Here is a 22,908-nt window from a genome sequence, read left to right as displayed (position 1 = left end):
CTCGCGTTTTGTCCGAAAGCTCTGTGTGGCTGGTCGGCCGTGGGCAGTGATCGCGTCAACATGTATCCTTTCCCCCACGCTTCCTTCTCCGATGTCAACTTTCTCTTCCATTTTATAATTATTTTTTTTTTTGCGTTAACGTATTCATTAATTAACGCCGAAAATTATTTTATTGCACATTTAATTATTAAGCGGACATTTTTAACACAAGAACCAGCGGTGAACAGCTGTTTGTGTGGCGTGTCTTCTGTCACTTCCTGTTTCCTTCACCTACATTCCCCTGGGTCCTAAGTCTCTCCCTGTACAGCTTCTTATCACCCTCTATGTACCAACGTACATTTATAACAAATACCACACATATTACGATAATCAGTGTTGCATATGTGTCTCACCAAAATACCCCAAAAAGCAAAAAAAAATGAGAGTTTTTAAAGTGTTTTTGTTTGGAATACGTATAATAAGCATATCATTTAGTTATCGCTAACACCGGCTGAATCTATCTATTATCAGAATCATAACTGCTACTGTGTAAAGGGAATACTGCTGTTAAAATGAACCTTATTTGTTTAAAGTGTTTGCAAACCAAATGTTATTGCACTTTTGTTCATATAGCAGTACTTTTCAAATAAAAGTGCACAATAGACTATTTTTTAATTCATTCAAGATTTAAAAATGTTAATCGTTGCCCAGCACTAGTATAAAGGCTTTGATTACTATAGGGTTTGCTTGGCCCCACAAAATGTTACAATATGAAGGAATCAGAATGCATGAAACAGTAAACATGTAAACAATTTTTATTGTGCCAACTGCAACGTAGTTAAAACGGAACTTAAAAATAAATAGATATGCCAACAACTTAAACATGGCTTCCTTTTCAAAACCAAATATTTAAAAATATAATATAAACACTATAAACCTAAAATACTCAAAAGTATTCAAAGAAATATTTCTCAAACGTTCTATTGCACAAGTAAGAAACAAGCCTGGTATTAATTCACATTATCCTTCAAGCTACAGTATTCAAAGGGCTATATTGCGCTTGCTTTTCTTTCCTTGGTACATATGCAGGAACCATTATGAACATTACCTGCACAAATGACCCTTACAAATACAGGTTTTGGTAATTGAAGCTCCTCGAGACATTACACATTTTGTGCCAGGAAAACCAGTCTGTCCACAGCATCTGGTTTCAGTGTGGACCTGTGGCAGGTGACAATGTTCCCACCGGTGCTGAAAGCTCTCAGATGGGGCACTGGTGGCAGGAATACACAGATACTTCCTGGCTAGCTTTGCTATACAAGGGAAATTAGCATGGTGGCATTTCCACCACTCCAATGGGTCAGTGTCACTGTTGACCTCCACGGCCTGCAGGTAGCTTCTCAGCTCCACTTTAATAGTCTCCTCGTCTGAGAGTTGCTCTGGTCTGAGCTTTTTTAAAAAGCTGGCCAAACTTTTTTTTCTTTTTACCTCAGGTTCAGCTGCTGCTGCTGCTGCTACAGCCCTTGGTAGAGCTGATGAAGTGCCAGTAGTGTCTGCCTGTTGCTCTGTCAGCAGTGATTTGATCTCTTCTACTGCTCTAGCTTTGATTTCATCAACCTTCATTCTTGATGCAGGTAGTTGTGAAGCGGGGATCAAGAAGATAAGCCATGTCTAGCAGGTCATCTGTGCCAGGATCTGAGTTCTTTTTATTCAAATAGGTTAGAATGGTTGTCTTCATGTCCTTTGTCAGTTGAGTGTCATTTTCTCCCTCTGCAAGAATGGTTTCATTGAAGAGATGGAGTACTGGCTTGAGGTACGAGACACTACCATAGCGTTCACCAGACAAGGCATCTGTGAACTCCTGAAGTGGGCTCAACACCTCGTTTACTGCCTCCAGCACATCCATGTCCTGCCAGCTGGGCACCAAGTGCTTTGTTTTCTTGTCAGCTTTCAACACCTGACTTATGGCTCTCTCCTGCTCAATCAGTCTTTGGATCTTCTTTTGTCGTGATCTCCAACTAGTAGGCGTCTCTGTGAGCTGGTGCTTTGGCAGGCCAAGTTCAGCCTGAGCAATGGCCAGATCCCTCTTCCTTTTCCAGGAGCACGAGAAGGCACCAACAATTTTTTTGCACACACCGACTGCACGTTCTATGCGGGCATCTTTTACACTTCTCTCTGTAAAACCAACAAAGACAATGTTTAGTACTTTTTTGCTATTAATCAAGAAATATTATAGCCTGTTAATTCAAACGTTAATAAAAACACCATCCATTTTTAAATGTTTACTACTTTTAGGCTATTAATAATATAATTACTTAAAAAAAACAAATTGTTTATTTAATACAAATATTAATATTTACCTATGGCAAGGTGAAGCCTGTGTCCAAAGCATTGGAGTCTACTCCAATCATTCAGCTGTCTTCACGATGTTGGCCCCACTGTCAGTTGTTAGGGCCACCTGCCTCTCCTCTCCCAGTCTCCAGGAATCAAGCCAATCAAGTCCAATTATTTCTCCGGTGTGGTCGTCCGGGAAATACGACAGTCATCACTGAAGAAGTGCACCGTTATGCTGAGGTATGGATCCATTGTGCGACTGTACGTAGTTCCGCTTCCAGCTTGCTTCGGTGTTGCTCGTATTAAAGTTGGGATAGCAGTTTTGCTGAAGTATTTTCGCCCCAGTAAGATATACCTTGGATCCAGTGTTTTAACCATTGCTCTGAACCCGTCTTTATCGACTGTCTATAGGAGAGGTGGATCGTCATTGCGTCCGTAATCTCACGCCACCACTTGCTTTTTTTGTCATAAGCACTGCCTCGAGCAAATGCCTCTTGAAGCGATTTCTGATCCTTTGGCGTCACTGATTTACTCGTACTGACATTATTGGTTGACTGTCTCGAACCAGAGGACCTTTTACAATTTAATGCACAATCTTAACTTTTTCTGTCATAACTAATTTGTACACATGAACATCGCTATAAATATATAATGCTGACTTTCCTTAGCCACTGCTGGCATTTAAGTGATTTTAAAGCGGAATCCATTTATTTAAAACATGGAAATCAGTTACAGTAAATGGTTGTATAATATATTCTGTGGAGCTTTGTCAAATAGAAATAACCCTAATGGGCATTATTAGGCCGAAGAAGTCTCCCACAGGATGCTATTGTTGTGAGAAATGTAGGACCCGGTGTTTTTTGTTAGCTTGTCCTAAGGGAAATACATTTTGGCTCTCTGGATGGTATTGTGGATCCGTCGCTCGGTCGACCACTTTGGTCCGTACCAAGTGGAAACCTCCCGTACTGCAACGTGAAGCCACCGTGAAAGAGTCAAAAACTGCAGTTTATCATCATCACATCATTCATCAGGTTCCAAAGAAACACACCACCCGGAGCCACCCAGTCTGAGCCTTACTTTGGATCAAAAGAAACCTTTTTAAGGATGACATCACAGAGACTATGTCCATATATTTCTTACCTCATCTATGGTCCAGACTGTGTTGATACCTTGACTCCTCCTCTCGAGCACCAGCAGGTCAAAGTTTTCACTTATCCTGTGAAATATCTCAACATAAACACAACATTGTTCGTGTGAGCGAGGGAAACCTTGAGTGAATGTGTGAGCATCTCTGTTTCTGCCCACGGTTAATCTTGCATACTGCTGCACCAAACTTCAGAGTTATTATGTTTTTGGGTGGCCTGTATGCTCAAGGACCTCTTGTGGTTGTGGTGACTCACACGTCCTCAAAAACACCTTTTAATGTGTTTGACACTGCCATTGAATGACCGCCTGATTGCTAAGAGAGCAGACATCTTAGTGAACTTGATTTTTCTTTTTGTCAAGTTTGTATGAAATGTCTTATATGACCAACTGCCTGAGTAAGTTACCGCAACAATACTCAAGAAGTCCAGAGTCTTGCCTCCCAGCTGCTCTGCAAAAGTGAAAGCAGAGTCTGTGGTATTACAAGCAGCACACTCCACTTTTCCTTTAAAAATACACATTTATTGTGAGCCTTTTTTATTGGGCATCAACCTTAAGTTCAGAGCCTTATCGTGGACAGAAGAAAGTGATGCTCAGAAATGTTTAACCATTCAGAAGTGGGCCTTAAGTTACAAAATGTTGATAACCCCTGATCTAAACCGTGCACGCGGGCTCTGAAAGGATGCTATGAAACCGAGGACAGCTATCGCATGTGGTGCTTCACCAGAAACTGTATTTCAAAGTTTGGTTTGTTGAAATATGTAGTCTATGGACTGTTGCAGTGGGGGGCTCTCCGTCATAATAACCAGCAGAAGATGCCCTTGTGAAAAAGCAAAAATCGATAGAGCTACCAAGGATAGCAAAACTAATGCATTTATTCTGTACTCCCTGTAACTCTGCAATAATGCATAACTCTCTTCTCTCTCTCTTTCTCCCCCCTTGCTGTGATTTGATCGCAGAAACACACAACATCCATCTCTGTCACACACTGCCATGTTAATAGCCTCAACACAAACACACACACTATGAAACACGCTTACAACAAAAGATACTTTTCTTTTTTCACACACACACCGATTTAAGGGTCAGACTTTGTTTTGCGTCCCGCTTTGTTGCCATCCTGAGAGACCGATCAGTATCTTAACAACTTTAAATTACTGCTGGTTCTCAAAGGGCACATTTGGTGTGTTTTGTGTGTGTGCGTTTGTTTGTGTGCTACAGATAAAAGACAAAAGATTAGACTTGGAGGGCAAGATGCCACTTGGCAGGTATTCACACATTTAAACTTATTTTTATACCTTTATGTTTGTAAGTATTTTCCTCTAAATATCTACTCAGAAATGTGCTTCCTTGGCGGCATTTTTGTAAAATCAATCTGTTCTTTATTTATGACATTTTCCAGTGAGGTCCTGAGTTTCTTTGGCGTTTTCCTGCACGCACACCTCCACAAATTAGCTGTGTATGTACAATCGTGAATTCTTTGGGATAATGAAAATGACCTTTGTGGCCTTATGGGTCTGGGCCATTTGGAATTCTGTCTGTAAGGCTGAGCTGAATATGACTTTAAAGTCCCAGTGAAACAGAAGTTACAGCAGTTTCAAGAGGGATTTAAATCAATAATAGGTCGCATTTGATTGGACAGCTAAAATGTGGGTGATGTCCCTTAAAATTGCAGATTGTTTGATGGATGACTGTTATTGTTGGGGTACTAGCTTAGGTAAGCATATTTCCTTTAACAGGAAGAAAAGATTTTGATATAAAAATACAAAGAATTAGATTTTTTTGTCGTTTTGTATTTTTAAATGTTGTTAAATAGGTGGAAAATAAGACCAGGAATGTGCTCTGAATTGATATAAAAGCAATTTTTAAGTTCATTTAAACTTAAAAGTTCAGATGACATTCAAGCAACATTTTCTGATGTTGTAGACCCAAATGATGGCAGTGTAAGTTACTTTAACCCGTGCTTTTTACACCATAATATCAGACTATGATACATAAATACAGGACGTACTTTTAAATGAAACCTTTTTATTTGTCATTATTTTCTTGCAAAAAATATAAAAAAAAAAAAAAAGAAAAACTGCAAGCATCAAATAATCACATGAACAGTACTTAATTTACACACATTTAGGAAAAGAAAAGAACATAATTGCAATGTTCAGTTTCTAATGTTTTCCCTTAGTTGAAAAATCCCAAACATGTTTGTATTTAAAGTTGTATTAAGCTGAAAAGACGAGGTGCAGATTTACGGATCTAATAACTAATGTTTGACTGCACACCGTAGGCGGTTGGTGTTATGGCTTCGTGCAGCTTCTCTAAACTACAATGACCGCACTGCACACTTCTTGCCCGAGGACTTCCTGTACCCAGACATTTCTACAACTTCAACACCTCAACTCAGTGGGGGAAAAAAATAAAACAGAAAACATCATTACTTTAACGTTGCAAGTCTTCTGGGCAAAATGTAGCACGCTGCAACAAAATGTATTTTTTCACAAAAAACCTACACAGTGAGCAATCAGTAGATCATATTTACAAGACGGGCCACTGCGGACGCATTCCAGACTGCGGACGCATTCCAGTGTTGTTGCATGTTTCAGATGACTTACTATTAATCAGGCAGAGCGATCATTTTACTGTAGATTACCTCCAGTTTGTGCCTCTTATCTGTTATCAAGACATTCAAATATCCATTTGGCTGAGTAATAAATCCCTGATGATCTTTAAAAACACTTACTGCTGCTCAGAAAGTATTTCAACAATTTAAAAAAAAAAAATGTTCCCCTCTGGCTAAAATATAAAATGTTTTTAACCAGTTTTCTTTTTTTTTCACACTTTATTTTTGCCTTTTCACCACAGACAGACAACACATACACAAAAACAAAAAATAAAAAAGGGTTTGGATTGCTCTGTCTCTTCAAAAACATGATAACTCCTATGAGGTATTCAGATTGTGTTATCGTTGACATGTAAACATCGTCCATTTCTCCCACTTCTCACGACATCGCTCCACTTCAGTTCTTATTCTGTGAGTTAACAGTTCCATGTCATATATTTCATTCACAATTTTCAGCCATTCATCTTGTGATGGTGATTCTGCCTTGTGCCATCTCTTCGTGATAGCTTTCTTGCAAGCTGTTAGCAGAATTTTCAGCAGATACCGGTCTTCTCTTAACACAGTGTCTGCTGTCATGTTACCAAAGTAAAGAAACATACATGACTTAGGTATGTCATAGCCCAGAATTTGGACTATAACCATATGGACATTTCCCCAAAACTGTACTATTTCCGGACATAGCCAAAATACATGGGAGTGGTTTACATTTACTGCCCCACATTTCCTCCAACATGGTTGTACAGTTGACAAACATTTGTTTGTAATTTGGGGAGTAATAAAAAATCTGATTACATTCTTCCAACAGTGTTCTCTCCAAGTACGCGAGGATGTTGAAGACTGTTGTGTCCTCCAAATATTCAGCCATTCATCCTCTGTAATATTCACACCAAGTTCTTGTTCCCATTTCAGTTTTACATAAAATGTTGTATTTCCTAATTGTTCCATCAAATGTTGATATATAGTCGATATGATTCTATACTTCTTTGAGTTATAAACTCCCATTATGGTTCTAATTATTCCATTTTTATCCAGATTAATTTTGTGCTTTATTTCTCTATCGAAGAAGTCCCTTAATTGCAGATATCTGAAGTGATCCTGGTTATTCAGTGAATATTTGTCTTTCAGCTCCTGGAAACTCACAACACTCCCGTCTTTAATGACTGTGCATATTGCTGTTATTCCATGTGAAATCCATCGTTTGAACCTCAGATCGAGAGTACCCGGGATAAAATATCTATCATAGGCTATCCATCGTAGAAGCCTAAGCTCTTCTTCTAATCTGTATTTTCGTACCAATTTAAACCACATATCTAATGTAAATCGGGTGACAACATCCACCTGTTCAAGAAAATCTTTGGCTATATTTCTGTCTCCGATAAGGCTTTGAATTTCCCTTCCTTCTACATATCGTTCTATGTTTTTCCATTTAGCTACGTAATCATTGGTACACCAATAAATTACTGGTCTAATTTGAGCTGCATGGAAATATGCCCTAAGATTTGGTAATGACATGCCCCCTTTATGTTTTCCAATCTGTAACGTTTCGTATTTGACTCTTGGCCTTTGACCATTCCATATAAACCTTGAGATAACTTTATCCCAGGTTCTGAATTGTTTCTCAGGGATCTCGATTGGTAGTGACTGAAAGAAATAGAGAAGTCTTGGAAGTATGCTCATTTTTATAGTGTCTATCCGTGAACTGAGATCTAGTGGAAGAACAGCCCACCTCTCCATATCATCCCTAATGTCCTGATCTACTTTAATATAGTTGGCTTTATATAGATCATCAATACGTTTTGTTATAGTAACCCCGAGATATGTCATTTTTTTAGAACTCCAGTTTAAGTTAAGTGTTTGTTGTATAGTTTCGTTTGGTTTGTAGTTCAGTGTTAAAATCTCTGTTTTTGACAAGTTCATTTTATATCCAGAGTATGAGCCAAACGTCTCAAGTTGGTTGAATAATATAGGGAGGCATGTGTCAGGGTCCTCTAAATAACAGATCACGTCATCTGCAAAAAGTCCAATGACGTGTTCTTCGTTTCCGATCTTTATCCCTTTAAGGTCTTTATTCTGCCTAATTGCTTGTGCCAGAGGTTCTATAAAAATTGCAAATAAGGTGGGTGAAAGACAACATCCCTGCCTGGTAGACCGTTCTAATGCTATACTATCAGTCAGACTGCCATTTATTTTTATCCTTGCTGTTGGTTTTTGGTAAAGTGTTTTAACACATTGAATAGCTTTTTCATTTAGTCCAAATTTCTCAAGTACTTGATACAAAAATGTCCAGTTTACACTGTCAAATGCCTTTTCTGCGTCAAGACTTATTAGGGCTGCATTGATATGTTTATGTTTAATATGATCAATTATATGTAGGGTTCTCCTTATGTTATCTTGAGTTTGGCGCCCCTTGATGAAGCCCGTCTGGTCTTCATCTATAATATCACTCATAAAGTGCTCATACCTTTTTGCAATAATCGAAGTATATAGTTTATAGTCTATATTAAGTATTGATATAGGTCTGTAGCCAGAGCAGGTATCACTGTTCTTTCCCTTAGGAATCACTGTTATTACAGCCTCCTTCCACAGGACGTACTTTTATTTTTTTTTCACTCCTGTTGACAGTTGACTAACAAATGAGACAAAAGCCTCTAGTTTTATGTTTGTTCCATCTGCCATCCCCGAGCAGGTAAACACTAACACTACAAAACACAATAAACAGGCACAGTTGGCTGATACCCTGGCCTTGTGTTTTTTACTCTGGTGAAGTGAGGATGATGTAATCGTCCATCTGTTCATCAACTGATACTGCCTTTTCTTATCCTGCAGGTGTATTGACAGCAGCTGTCAGCTGTGGGGCTGACGAGATTATTTGGTTTGAGTACGAATTTTTAATGTTATTATTTTGCGCCTAGGGATGAATGCGTGCCTACACAGCCTGCATAAACCATTCGGCCGGTTCCCGTTCAAAGAAGCTTTAATACTTGCCACATCCAGCTGGTCCTTAGTTCATCTCTTTAAACAGATTCTGCATATGTATTCTCCAGTATTACATCTCAAGTTTCTATTCGGACTATAAACAATGAGCAGCGCAAAGAAAAATAAACAAAGTCTTGGCCCCCTAATATCCGCTGGCTACACCCAGACAGAAACCTCCAGGTCTGAAAAGTAGAGCCAATGTGGGAGAACCTTAAACCTGCATTCTCTCTAATGACCAGCAGGGGGCGTCTACTCTGGTTACAAAAAGAAGGAAAATTGTGTTCAAGTCTTATGAGAAAATGAGCCGACTTCTCACTTGTAAACATTGTCATGGTTCATGGTCTCAGTCTCTAGTTTCAAGTCTTCTTCAATACAGCGTGATGTTCATTCAGTAAATGATGGTTTAACTTCAAGTAAAATAGGCCATGACGTGTGGTATGCTACCTTATGATTGACAGGTCTTAAAATGTCTTAATTCAGTGTTTGGTTGTACTTAGCTTCACCCTCATGTGTCACTTCTGGTTGCAAAAATACACAGTGGCAGTAGTAGTAGTAGTGTGTCTCTCTTAGATATAACACTAACATCTAATGTCCCCGTTGAACAGTGTCTGACATTCTCATATATGGTTTACAGCACTGGAAAATCCATATGGTTATATTTGTGTCAGCACTTACAGAAATGCTGAATCGGTTGAGCCTGGCCTCTATCCCCGAAGCCAGTGGTTCCCAAACCTAGGGGGGGGGCGCAGTGGAACTACGGGGGGGGGCGCGGCTTCCTCACTAACCAGCACTCACAGACACACATTGTCACGATTAGGCTTTGCCTCTGTGTTCTGTGTTTGTCTACCCTCCTCACTCTACCTGTCAGTCACTCCCTCAGCCTAATTCCCTTCACCTGCCGCTGATCAGTAATCAAGCACTTCCCCCTCATCAGCACAACTCTTCTCACCTGTTCTTCCCTCTTCATAAGCTCCTGCCCCTCAGTCACTCCTTGCCAGGTTCTTGTATTGTCTATCCGCCCGTTCGGCTTGTCCTGTTCCCGGTTTTCCCGTCTGTCTTCCCTGTCCTGCTGGAGTTTCCTCCCTCGTCTCTTGTCTGCTCTGTGGATCCCCTGCCGATTCCTGTATGGTCTGTTTTTGGATTATTTTGTTCATTAAAATTACTCTTTTCACACTAAAAAAGCAATCAGAACAAAGTGAATCCACATTAATCGTTGCTGGATATATGTTCTTGTTTGAGAGAACCTGCTGTTAAATGTGGGGAAATATACGTCGTTTGCACTTAAAAGCAATTAAGTTCATTATATTTACAAATTAATATGTCAGAAAGCAGTTTCCTTGTATGAGTAGGAATGTGATCTTGTCTTTGATCATTATTCTATATGTAGAATTTTTTTATTTTCTTGCACACTAATTCTGTTTAAAAAACCCCTGTTAAATGGGGAAATGTAAGTTGTTGCACTGTTCCTAACTTCAATTTTAACATTTGAAGTTAATTTTACTTTTGCTATTTTTTTTTTCAGTATAACAAACAAACAATAAACTGTGAAGTGGAAAAGTGAAGTGATATTTACTTATTTTAGAAAGAAAAACAAATATTGTATTGAGTTTATATATTATAATGCAATTAATTCAAAGCAAAGAAGGTATGACCCATTTGGGGTGGGGTGGGTCGGGTGCGGTGGGGGGGGGGGGCTTACAATGTTCCTATATCATCAAAGGGGGGCTTGACAGAAAACGTTTGGGAACCACTGCCCTAAGCTTATCATTTTAATTAATGGCCATTTACCTCCAACTTTTTCCCTCGTGTGAGCAGTTTTCAAGGAGATACTTGGACACCTACCCATGTATCACAAAGTACCACGTAGGTTCTTTCTGTGATCAGAAAAATGTGTTGTATGCTTTCGAGAAGAAGCTCTTCAGTTTGCACCAATAACAGTAAGCTACAATGTTACAGGCTATGCCCGTAAGTCATTTTTACTTGACACTGTCAAGGTTTAAGGTTGAAATGATTCATCATCACTCTAAATAGCTGATACCAAGGTGTTTCAGTATCTGTTATTCGGCTTTAATTCCCTACAAGAAACTTCTGTGGGCTAATGGCATCCCAGTAATTGGTGCCCTGTTTGGTTGTTGTAGGAGGAATTCAAAGGAGGATGTTTTCTTCCAAAACAACAGGCCTTGAATTTAGTTTAGTCTAGCTTTAATCCTTTTGTTGATGCTTTGATGTTCTTTTAATGATGGCGCACACAAATGTAGTCACACAAATGAGCAGTCTGCTTTTAAATGCTCCTGTATCCCAAAATGAGTTCTTTTACTGTCTCCGAGTTGCTCACAATAGGAAAAGAAAACCGATTTCCATAACATTCAGTACCTATCACAACACCTGTCCCAGAACATCATACTAAAAATTCAAAAGCAAATATCACATCATTAAAATGTATTACAATGAACACAGCACACACACACCTCTGCACTAATCAAACCCTTATGCTCTATTACCATCACAGTTGGGTCCAGCCTCAGCAAAACATCCCAAACTAATTCTGCAGTTATTTTCAGAGCAGTGCACACTGATGAACTGAGCTGGTGTGAATGAATGTGCTGATGTGCTTTTGTTCTGTGTACATCTAGATGTTCCTGTGTTTATCAGTACGAATCTCAACATGGGAGCTTAATAAGCTTTCTTCAAATGTATTTACATTAATCCTTTTATTTAAGTCAAGTTAAAAAACGCTATATATTGTGAAACGCAATGTTGGAACATAGTTTTTATGATTAAGTTCAGTTAACGTTTTTTTGTACAATGAAACGCCAATTGTAGGATCTTTGTAAATGTAGAGTATCCATTGTTAAATGGCAGCTCATTAGGTTAACTAGGTAGGTTGACTTGTTTAGGACTCAACTTAAGTCGTAGCACTTGGGACTTGACTCGCCTGTCTTAACCTGGGACTGGACTCGGCTCCACCTCCTGTTATGTGATACTAATAGTAGATTATCTTAATCACAGCACATTGGCATTAATATTCACATCCTCATGTCTTTTATTGCAGCAAAGCACTGCCAAACTGGATGCTGATTAGTCAACAAATATGTTACAGTACATCAATGTTAAATTGGCAGCCGGGGTGATGGAGAGAAAATAATGAAGGAGAGGATGATTTGGGTGGATGGAGTTGGGTTTTGTAGGCAGCAATTGGGAAATACATATAAAAGGTTTCTAATAACCATTTTATAATTATACACAGCTAATTACATTCCATTTTACTGTTGGTGTTATTAAAAGTGATTGTTCAGCCTCATCTGTACATTGTAGCCTCGTAGCATACGCAAACCCTTCTGCACTGCTGCTGATTATGAAGCATCCTCAACACTCCGCGTGTGCCACGCCTCTGCAAACCACCCGAACGCGTCTCAATTATATGGCGAGTAGAGTTCACTCCTGTCAGACTTACATACCGACATAAACATTTACTCATATACACACACAGCTACATCAATGCACACACACAAGCGTGCAAACCTATTTGTCACCGTGGCAGCTTATATTTCATGCTGCCGTACATAGACCTGTCAGCCGGGTTTCAGAGCAGATACTGCAGAAGCTCTTCCTGGCACACACACCAACAAACACACTCAGGAGCTCAGGTATTAGGGAGTATTTACTGTAGAGCACCCTGCCAGTGTAATTCAAGTGGGATGTCCATTAGAGCAGAGAACGGATCCTTTCACAGTATAAGTCATGGTAATGAACTCCGGCAGAACTCCCCGCAGTCCCATACATCAACGTGCCGAAACAGCATTTCATCTCTCGGAGACAAATTGGTGCTGTAAAAACCACGTGTCTCGGTAAAGGAATGTTTTGGTGATTTTTAAATGCCATCAGAGATTTAATTAAATGTTGGTAAGAACATCTCTTTGTGGTATATTTCAAAGTAACAACAGCTTTACACTCTGAAGCACCGGCAGCTCTGCTGTCTTGTGTTTTACCATCACAATTAATAACCATAGTGCTTTAATTGTATAGTGCTGCATGGCTCTCAGTGATTTGTTGTTCTGTCTGCTTCTTATAATGGGCCACCTTGTAAACAGTGGAGTGGATGTTGTCTCTGTGTTAGCATTTTTGTATGGCATCATCAAATACTTGCGGTGAATAAGTGTAATAACACCTTTCTCTTAGCGTACTTCAGTTTTACTTGTCTGTCTGAATGTACCTGTATCCACCGCCTGTCTAAAACTCTCGGTTTTGGTCATATACTGTATATAAGAAGTAGACTTAGTCACCAACAACATCCCAGACCGGACAACAAGGTAGCCCCGCCCTAAAGGTTACCCTGCTTAATCATATATTGTACTCTAAATGGATCTAATTTATTATATGAACATCATGCTGTATTGAAAAAGACTTGGAACTAGCGATTAAGACCATAAACTATTATAATATGAAAACTCGTAATATTATGCTTCACCGAGACTATACCACAGACATCCAGACTTACCACGAAAACCACAGGAGACACTAAGCACAAGGAAAACACACGCTTATCAATTACACAATCAACACAATCCCGGACAAGCCCCCAATTGTTACGTTCCCCTTTTTGAGTCGAAGGGACGAGGGGAGTAACAACGTCAACATTCCCAGTGAAAGAGAATCTTACTGTACATTTAAATAGCATGTTAACATCAAATGTATGGCCTACCTCATGAGTTTATGATTTGTGTTGATATGTACCAAGTGCAGAGGACCCTAAACGTGCAACACACCCCATCCTTCTAATTCTTGAGACAACCGAGTCTGCACGATGCATGGATGAAGAAACTCCCTTCCACTGGACACGGTGGCCATGGTGGCCCATGGCCTGCAGGATTCTTTCTTACATTCGGTATCCTACGTGTGGTGTCCTGGCTTTCACTGACCTCACCAAATTGTCTAGCTGTTCATCAGTTAGGTTACTGTAGAACTGCAATATGGGAAGTCCTCTCAGAAATACCCAGAAGTTTTGCAACGCATGACACAGGTAAGGATGTTTCTATCAGGCTTTGTAGTTGCTGAGGAGACGCAATCATTTATGGCGTCCTGCACTCACAATGACGACAATGACCTAAAAAGTCATAACTGTTTGTTTTTTTCAAATTAAAAAAGTAAAGATTGAACTTTCCAGAAGTGAAACTTTACCTCCTCTGTTCACGCAAAACCTTTATAGAAAAAGGGAACGTAAGGTTCCCTCTAATAAACCCAGGGAAGGACAACCAGCAAAACAATGCCTTTTTTACGAGGGTAGAAACAAAAAAAAACCCTTTTCATTTATTTTATGCACTCACAGTTGGGTAATAGCTCTATTAAAGTTGACATAATTACACTGGTGTTTTAAATATAATGGAAGTACTCAATGCCATCTGGCTATGAGAATATTTAATGATGCACATTAAAACACCAGACAACCCTTGGCAGCGTTTCTTTGTGTCATGCTGCATTTTCCCCACTCTCTTAAGAAATTACAGCCAACAAATAATGACATCGTCAGGTCCAAACCAAGAACGCCTCTGCTCCTGTGACTGCATTTTGTCTGGAAATTTAAACATTAAATTGCAACCTGTTTTCACTCCCTCCTCAAAATTGGCAACCGAGCCTTGGTCAGTGCCCCATCGGCGTCTGTAACCAAAAAGTTATCGCATTATGTATCCGTGGCGTGCTTGGAAAAAAAAAACACCATTCGCCATGAAACAGGAAGTTGCTGTAACTCGGCCATACATTGTCTAATCTGCTCCAAATTTCTCATATGTCATACAATCCTGACCCTGAAGACATCTATATGACAATTTAGAATCATAGTAATAGCGCCACCTAATGGCAATCTAATCTGATCCATCTCAAATGTTGTCAGAAAAACCTTAAGACCTTGATAATGCTTCATTGTGCAGATTGGAAGAAGAATGTCTATCCTTCGCCATGAACGAATAAACTGATGTAACTTTATTCCACATGGTCAGATCTTTTCCAAATTTCACAATTCTTTACGTTCTGGCTGTGACACAGAAGCCACAGCTGATCGCGGCCATTCGTAAAGTATTTACAATTACGGTTTCCTGTACTGATTCCTATATTTCTCTTGTATCAGCCGTTTGAATGTCAAGAATGCAACGAGTTTTTCCCGTTATCATATTTCTCTGGAAATGGGAAAAATATTGGATGTGTATTTCCGTGAATCTCGTTTTCGGGGATTGTTATAAATCGCAAGACAAAACAGATCCGAACACCCTGTGCCAAACTGCTTCGCTTCTCACTGCTGCAATAATCTCCTTTTTATGTTCCACATTCAGGTTGCAATCTTCTATTTAGCTTTGGAAATCATAAAGAGTTAACACCTGGTAATTGATTAGCATGTTAATGAGCTGGAGTGAAAAGTGAAGAAGGACTTGCTGGATCAGACTGGAGGGAAGGACAAGCTTGAGACAATTTATATAGAAAACTGGTGTAGTTACATCAGTGGATGGGACATCGTAAGGCATGCAATCTAGCGGTTTAATCTGCTTTTTTCATTTTCGACGGAAACATGCAGGCCTCCGATCAGATGTAGCATGGCTGTCTGGGTAAAAGTGGAAATGAGGAAGGAAGACACAGTGGAACAGAACACGTTTTTGTTCTGGAGGCTTTGACAGAACTGAGCGGCGAAGAGGGAGAGATTTTGGAGTGAAAATTGTCTCTTTTGTTAATCCTATTTCATGCCAGTTCAATCCCGCTCTCTGGAATATTCTGAAATGTACACAAAGCGTCAGAGGGAGGGAGGGAGGGAAAGATGGACAGAAGAGAATGCAGTGGTAAAAAAAGAAAGAAAGAAGAAAAAAGTGAAGCATGGTGGGTCAGAAATGGAAATTGGCCACAATTGAAATTCTGCAGCGGCAGTCCATCAAAGCCCGGATTGGACATGGTCCGCTCAGTCTTACCCCTGTATTTCCAATGGGAGTGAGACAATGAGTTTAAGCCCCCTTTACAGTTTAAGTCTCCCACTCTTAATCTTCCCCACATTTCAGCAGGGGCTTCTAACAATGCTAGCCGTGCCCCCTCATGTGTTTATCCCGCATCAGTATGGAGCCGGCGGCCATGTTACAACAACCGGCCAAAAGTCTGTCAGAATAGTGCGTTACCTCACTCTTCAGCATGTACAGTTTTATTAAAGTTGGTTTCGGGTCTTGTGCGGCTGACCTTGACCTCTCTGTGAAATACTTCCCCGTACTATCAGTACGTCGCTGCAAAGGGAGTCGAGAAGGGTATATTTGGGGGTCCAGGGTTTTCCGAAGTAAAAGCTCTGTTCATTTTCTGTATCAAGGACGTAAAGCGACTAACAGTTGGAGCACTTGCAAGACTTGATTTTGTGAATATATACACAATCAAGTAACTTCATATTCTGCCATATGCACCCCTTACTATGAGCAAAACCTACAGGTTACACCTTTTATAAAAAACAAATGAATAATGTGCAGCTTAAATAGATTGACTTTTGGTTCCTTTTGGGTGGACATAGAAACTATTGTGCTATGTTTTGTGATTTGACGTCTTCTTCATAGCAATGACTTCAGAAGCTCATCTCCCAGTTTGCATCTCTATAGTCATAGGGTTCAAATGCTCAGCGAGGAGATAATGAGATCGGTCGTCCGTCCACACCAAACTGCAATATATTCGGAGTGCTCATTCATGGCTGCGTGCTCAAGGACCTCTTGTGGGGGCAGTGACTCACATTTACTAAAAACACCTTTTATTGCCCGTTTGATACTGCCATCGTTTGACCTACTGACTCCTCACTCACTGCTCCTAACTAGTCCCCGGCCGTTAAGAGGCCGCAAGTGATCACACCGCCCCTGCTCTACGGCCAGAGACACAGGCTGTGCTCGAAATTGCAAACTAATGTGCCGTGTTTCCCACAAGATTTTGTAAGACTCTGGTGGGTGGACCTCTGAACCCTCTATTGAAGTCCGGAAGGACACTCCCCTGGAAGAAAATGTCCTGCATAATGACTATACTTAACTTTTGATAATTTAATTACATTTTGAGGCTAATACTTTTGCAGTTTTATTTTTTAAAAAAGGACTTTTACTTGTAACATCATTTTCACACTGTGCTCCAGCAAATAATTGAATCATAAACACAGTGTAAAAAATATAAACGGAGACACGGCCAAAAGGTCCCACTGACATCGCATTGTAAATGAGAGAGGATACATGTGTCAAGACGGGTCGAGTGGATTGCCGGCATCGCCGCACATCGCGCATTGAGGACCGTCCGCCCCGCATGACAGTGGCGCCGGGAACAGGGGGATCCGTCACAGCGAGAGACGACGCAGCGAGCACTTAAGTTTCCGGATGCGGTAAAGTCCAGGGGTGAGGGCTGCTCTCATACTGACAAAGCCCGGAGCGTGAGTACTTTCACTTCCTGAGCCGAACTAGAGCCGGTCGCTGCGCACCGCTGTGGAGGAAATGCGTCTAGAGAGCAGTTGTTGAGCAATGAAAAGATATGTTTGGTCCATTATTAAACTCTGGCAGTACAAAATAGACCTTGGCAGTCCGCCCGAGTCTAGAGTCGTTTGTGTGCATTCAATCAAACGTTGCAGAGAGATACTTGGCGGAGAACTGCACCCTTTCTAGTTGTGATGCATTATTTTATTTTTGTCATTGAATGAAAAGACATTTTCGCTAAAGAATACGACTTCAAAGTCAAAGGGAAGAAGTGAGCCGACAGGGACTCAGGCAACTGAGTCAAAAATACTTGTCCACATTCAAACAACATGTGCACTCGTAATTGTGTTTTGAAGGATGTAATACAGAGACAAAAGAGGTAAGGGGAACTACTAGTAAATAACAGAAAGTACTTATGCTCCATGTGACACGCCATCCCAGGACACGCACACACAAACACACCAAGACACACACGTACATGCAGAGCCCCTCATCCCGCCACACACACACACACACCTCATTATCACATCTTCTCTGGTGTCCAGAAGCCGATCTGCAGATGTTATTTTCATCTCCGCGTGAAAGACTCCCGTGTAATTATACATTCCAGTCTGTCACCTACACGCCCCATTATTTACCCACCTGTCTTACATGCTGCACGGAAGGTTGCACCAATCAGAGACGGTAACCTAGTTCAGGTGTTTATCGCACACAAACACATATATTTTGACAGGTTTAATATTGGGCTACACCCCTGGACACAAATGTATGTGTAAACATTCAATCACACAGAAAGATGGGAGGAAGCTCCAGCTGTGAATCATTCAGAGCGTACCGGCCCTCAGATAGGTTTAGTAGATTACAATGCGTCTGGCTCTTGTCTGTGGGATTCATTGATGTTTCCCCATCTTTATAATAAGTATCGAGGTCGGTAACGTAAATATGTCCCGCTGTCGTCTACACTGGTTCAGAGTGGTGGCCTGTAATTACTAGTCACAACCTAATGAGTAGTGGCTTTAGAATAGAAGTGTAAATTGACCCTCTTACACCACAAGTGTGAGCTCATGTTAACTAACTGGACTGTCGGAACAGAAGGATTGAATTCACCGGCACAGAGGCCGCCTGTTAGGTCTGCCCATCATGTTGCACAGAGGCCTGGACATCGGCCAGGCAGCGGAGACGCTCTAATGAACGTAGAGGCTATAGAGTGACGATCCACATCAGATGAAAAATGTGTCCACTCTCACTCCCCGAGTCGTCAAATACGGCAGCTCGGTCAGTGGCCCTATGCTTAGCAGATGGCGGGAGTAAAGGGGGAAGTCAGGTCAAGTGATATAGAACTTTATTTTGAAAGGACAGTGTATGCATATAATTAGCAGGAATTGGCAAAACTGACGGTTGAGGGGTACATCGAGCGTCATAGTTAGAAGGCAGCTGAATTAGTAGCTTACTTCACATACAGGATATAGAAATTGTTATTCAAAGTGGCATTACAAATATATACGTTTAGTATTTGTTTCTCAAATACAGATGAAAAGTCAAAACATTTACATGAGTTTAAATGAAAAACTAGCCAGTTTGAATGTGGAGGAAGGAGAAAGTCTCTGCTTCATAGATGTTCATTCTCAAAGTACCAAAAGAGCATATGAGGATGTTGTTCCCCGGATGGTCTTAAAGGGGAAGTTCACCAATATTACACACATATCAAAGAGTGTTTCCAGTTGTTGGGGAGCTACTACTACAATCCTGAAATAAAAGTAGTTCAAAATAGTTTGTGTCTGCAGCGGGAGCTGTGTGAAGTCTGATGAATGTCCTCGTGTGATGTCACTTGAGTCAGTGTCAGTCGGGTCTAGTTTGAAAAGGAAAAGAATTCGCGGTTGTGGAGCTAGAGAGAAGTGAGCTTACCAGACCTCTGTAGCCCACTACATTGCATTGTGGGTAATGTAGGCACCAGGATTTGAGAGAAGAATGCATGTAATAAAAAAGATGAAACGCCTCTGGTTCTGCTGTATTAACACTGCTGTATTAGTACTTCTCTTTTAACACGTAATGTAACACGTAATTTCATTGAATGCTGTCAATGTGAGTGAATATTGTATTTTGCATTGATCAAGTGGCCAGAAACACGTTCACCAACTTAAGAAGGTGATAATATGTTGTTGTGCTGCCACCAAGTGGCCAAAAACAAAACGTTTTTTTCCAATAATTTGGAAATGCTTTATTTGAAAAAAGTGACCACTGACAGAATGTTCCCCTCCAGTGAAAATAAAATTGCCGACTGGACTTTTTGCTGCTACTAACCAGTAGTAATATATAAAGCGCTAGAAATGCCAGACGGATAACAACTGAGAGCCTGCAACTCACCGGGCTTTGTGAATAACAGTTATGTGGTTGGTGTACGTTTCAGAGCGTGGTGATGTTCCTTTTTCCACATCTCATCCCCACCATGAGAGTGTGGTGGGTGAATTTCAAGCTCTGTTGTGCAGCAATTATGGTATCGCTCTCTGTAGCATCACGCTGTCAGAGTAAGGTAACTGTGACCAGGTGTCATGTTGACAACAATGATGCTAATTTGTTCAGGGGAGACCCGACAGGCGAAAAGGGTAAACAGAATTAACAAATAGACATCGCCATGAGACTTCCCCGATTTCTAAATTTTCACCAAAAAAAAGATGCAAATGATTATCTTATTAAATGTGTGATAATGTCCATACATAATAAATAAATAGACAAAGTGAAGTCAAATAAATGAAATGGTTTTTTTCAACTAGTCTGAAAAAAGAAGCAAAATAGCAAAAAAAGCAAATGTTACTTCTTCAAAATACTTCTTAATTTTCAGGAGAAATTCTTTGCGGTACATTTCCAGATTCAATCTTCACTCTATTTGAACATTGGTAATCTTCAAAGCAACTTCCTTCAATGTTAATTGTTGTTTTTTCACTTGATGGAGGAGACAAACCAGCTCAAACGTCCATGTTGCAGATTATTTAAATCTGGTTAACTTGCCAAAAGAACTGTGAGAGAAAATCCGGCCTGTGGTCACTCTACTCACACCCCTCCGTTGTGTACACCCCCCCCCCCCCCCCACACACACACACACACATACACACACACACACACACACACACACACACACACACACACACACACACACACACACAACGGGATTGTATCCACAAACACACATATACGCCCTTGTAATTCCAACAGGAGTTCTTGCCTCTTTGCGGTATCTCAGCGACTGTTATCTCTGCATCCACATGTTCTCTCTCGCTCTCTAGAACCATTGGCTGTCTGTCAAATGATACCAAATCCATGAATCACACACACACACACACACACACACACACACACACAGAGGGAGAGAAGGGGTTGGAGATTGCTGGAGTTCTTGTTAATCTGCAATACTCCCGTCAGTTTGGTTTGATGGGTGGACGGTGATTAGTCGGGTGGATGCATTTGTCAGTCAGACCGGCTGTTGATGGACTGATAAAGCAAAGGGCAGCAAATTGTCCTTGAGTAGACGAATACCTGACCGACCAAACCATCAAGAGGGTCCGCTGACTGGTTTTTTTTCAACAAAAAAAGTTAAAAATGTCTTTATTTGGTTGTGGTTGTGGTATATTTCATGCGGCAGTGATGTTGAAGTGATGATCGAAGGAAGCTCCGCGGACACTGTTCTTGATATTATAATGAAGTTTATTACAAACAAGCAACACATGTCATACAGCCGGCTAGCGCGACCGGAGAGTCTCAGCCAATTCAAAATGACTCTAAAGTGCGGAGAACCCTCGTCTCCTTATATTCAGCTGATGCCCATCCCCAGAGGTTAGAGAAGATAACTCACAAGGAGCGTAGCATGCTGGCCGCTCCAGGACCCCTAGTAAACATGTCTCGGACATGGGCCCCTGGTCCTCCTCGCACCCTGCTCCGATAATAAGGAACATCTGGACATGTCACAGGGCGCATAAATTGAGGACATGTCTCCTGCATGGCCCCCATATCTGCTCGATGCAAAGGACAGAGTTCATGCCTTCTACACTCCATATATCTGCTCCATGTAAAGGACATGAGTTCAAACACTTATGCTGTTTAATGTGTAGGCGGAAAATACACCACATAATCTAATGGAATATCTGGCTGGCTGAGTGACACTGAATACACACATATAGTAACATATGTCACATGCAGGTATTGTCTAGCCGCAATTCACTGCTAAAAGTTGAACTATTTCTAATACATACATTCAAGTGGCTGCACCGTTCCATCGAAAGGAGATATTCTAGATGTATCCCGGGATCATTACATTTTGTGTTACATTACATTCTGTTTTCCATTTGAATACGATTTTGATCAATTTTGATGTGTGTGGTTGCATAGAAATAAGTAACTGTAAAGTCATGGAATGCCCATTGTTCCGAAACTGCAAAATAGTCCTAAAAATGTTATTTGACCACAAAGACCCTTTGTATTTTCACCGGGCCTTAAATGGGTTTGTTTTTGGGATAACAGGCTGTCAGACACACTCTCCCTGCAACAAGCAGTAACACATGGGTAATTATAATGCCGAATGACATCATTATAGATGATAGAAAGAGCTGTCGGGCTAACTTCTCCTGACAGAGAACTACTTGGTTGGGTGTAGGTAGGATCATGGTTTGTGTTTAAAAATAGACCCTTACTGACAGAAAGCCTTACTTCTCCCATATACAAAAAAAAAAACAGCTACTGGGAGTGTCCGATGATGTCATTCTGCTTAATAACTAGTCATGTGCATCTGTTTGTTGTAAGAAGAGTGAGTATTTGCAGAGCCTTTGGAACAATGGGTGTTTGTTTTCAGGGACGAATAGGCTTTTCGGTTCAATGGGATATTTGCATAGCATGGATTCTGTCCCAAGCATTTTGATCCATAAGCGGTTGATCACTGTGACCGGGATCCCGGTATGCGGTTTCCACTGTAGAATCCATCACACGGATAACTTTGGTTCGATTACATCCATGAGACTGCACCATATGTTCTTGTTCAAATCTAACCAACAGTTTTGCTGGATGACAGTAATTTTGGTCCCGAATACCAATCAGCCAACCGACTGTTTATGAATACAGACACTTGAAGACGACAGTGACGTCCAACAGCTGAGCGGGAGTTGGAAGGGACAGTGAGCGGCAATCTCTGTTTGTTCATCCGATCAAGTAAACAAGCGTCGTCCATATGGGGAATCGGCACAATGTGGACGTGGAAGCCTGTGTGATTGTCTGTCCAATGTTGAGTGTCTTGGCTGCACTGTGTGTGATGAGTGTGCCAGCGAGCCGGATGGGGGAAACAGAAATAGCGCAGATCAGTAGAAGGCTTTGATATGATGATCTCACAGCACACGCAGGACAACATGCAGTACACACACACAC

The sequence above is a fragment of the Pholis gunnellus genome (assembly GCF_910591455.1).
Source record: "Pholis gunnellus genome assembly, chromosome: 10".
In the NCBI taxonomy this organism is placed as follows: domain Eukaryota; kingdom Metazoa; phylum Chordata; class Actinopteri; order Perciformes; family Pholidae; genus Pholis; species Pholis gunnellus.
This window is presented reverse-complemented; position numbering follows the sequence as displayed.